Source organism: Cynara cardunculus, assembly GCF_001531365.2.
Source record: "Cynara cardunculus var. scolymus isolate 2C chromosome LG 17, CcrdV1, whole genome shotgun sequence".
NCBI lineage: Eukaryota > Viridiplantae > Streptophyta > Magnoliopsida > Asterales > Asteraceae > Cynara > Cynara cardunculus.
Window position 1 is genome coordinate 26,949,275 of NC_037544.1, and position 2,027 is coordinate 26,951,301.

The window sequence follows — 2,027 nt, forward strand, 5'->3', positions numbered from 1 at the left end:
GTAAAGAATTTCGATTTCTTTTAATATATAGTTTTGGGCTATTTTTAGAATAAATAATAAAATAAAATATCAACTTTAATTTAGGAAAACTCGATGGCATTGCATGGGATGCAACTTAACTTTATCTTTGTCAAGAACCCATAAGTGATCATAGTTCTGGTTGTTGGTCTGTTTAGGAAGTTAGGGCAGACGTTGAAAGCTTCAGACGTCATCATCTTGGATATTCACCTCTAAACCTGTRAGTTCTCACGRCCCCACTTTTAATGCKTTGTCTATTTTATYGGGGGRAAAGCATGAGAKTAAGCAAACTATGCGTATTTATTTATTTAAACCATTGGACTAAAGAACTGTTTAGTCAAGCTTTGTTTGAAACCATCGGACTAAAGAACTRTTTAGTCAAGCTTTGTTTGATACCATCGGACTAARGAAYTGTTTAGTCAAATTTATTGTGTCATGAAATATTGWCTGTTATTGCACTTTGAAATAAATGYTAAATTGATGTGCTTGGGAGTATATTTTCCAAATAAAGTCCCCGTCCGTAAACGCTACTTGTTAACTCGGGTACATCCCCGAGCCGTGGTATTGTGGATAGCCGCTATTGTGTTGACAGTCCCACCCAGAAAGGGGTGCACATTRCCTATGTTTTCTTGTCTAATCATGTGGAATTTGGACCACCGCTGAATTAGTACATCTACGAACTGTGAGACCTAAGTAAGTGTACGGGCAACTTAAGGTCGTTCGTAAAATAATGGGGCAAGTTGGTCAGGTAAGACTCAGTAGCGTCTCAAGTTTTTACATCGTGGAAGATTTATATTTATTAAGTGCAAAAGATTCGCATAAGTTTGCAAATATTTGGTTTATGCATTAAAATGTTTTATGCATGTGAAAACCCGTGAGCTCACCAACTCTTTGTAGTTGACTCGTTTTATGTTCCATGCTTTTCAGGTAACAAGTAAGAATTGCAGTACCTTGGGAGCATACTCGTGGCAAAACTGATTAAGTTCGAAATGGAAGTTTTTGTAAAAGAAGTGTTTATCAAAAAWTTTGGTTATGATATTAAACTCGTTTTATTTTGTAAAATTGAAAGGTGTTATTTATTAATTGTTGTTGTGACTCGCTTGCCTRTTACATCGCGTGTTTCCGCTTTAGCGGGGTGTGACAGATTTGGTATCAAAGCAGCAGTTATAGAGAACGCTGGTTTTCCTTAAAAACCATCGACTATAACCAAAAAATTTCAAAATGGAATTTTCAAGTAATCTGGAATCATATGATTTTAAAGYGGGTCACATTATTATATGTCGATTAAACARAGCMTGATCACCTGTGTTTAACTTATATATAATAAGAAGAACTTAATCGGTTGTACTAGAGATATGCTCCCGTAAAGAAATTGTTATGAAAAGCATGATTTTATGTGTTATACTGACTATGAATATTCATTGCCCTAGACATATCTCATGCAATGCATCGAGACATATCTCGATTTCAATGTTTCGTCTTATCCTTTATCTATGTCGACATAATACGGTTTTATATGGTTTTGAGAAAGCGATAATGTTTTTATTTTTAAATAAAATATAAATTTAAAAATATCCTAAAAATTTGGAAAAAAAGCTATATCCATATTAGTATCAAATTAATAATTTAAAAATTCTTGTTTTATGTAATTTCCTTAATTTAAAATTTAAATTTTTTATTATAATTTAAGTTAATGTAATGAAGTAATTTAATTTAGGTTTAATAATATATGATTTTTAATAAAAATAATAATCAAGTATTTTGTTAGAACTCATTAATAATCATAATTATATTTTAGATTTTTTATATTTAAAATAAGATGTTTATCTTGTATTTGTTTATGTTTATCTGCAGTTAGTTACACAAAAAATCAAACATGAAACTTTGATAAGTTGTACTTACGCGCAATTTACTTGTAATCTTGAATTTTAAGTAATATGCATCAATAAACAGTACTTTATGCATAAAAAATGGTTTTTAAGAGTTTTTGTCAAATGCTTTATAATATA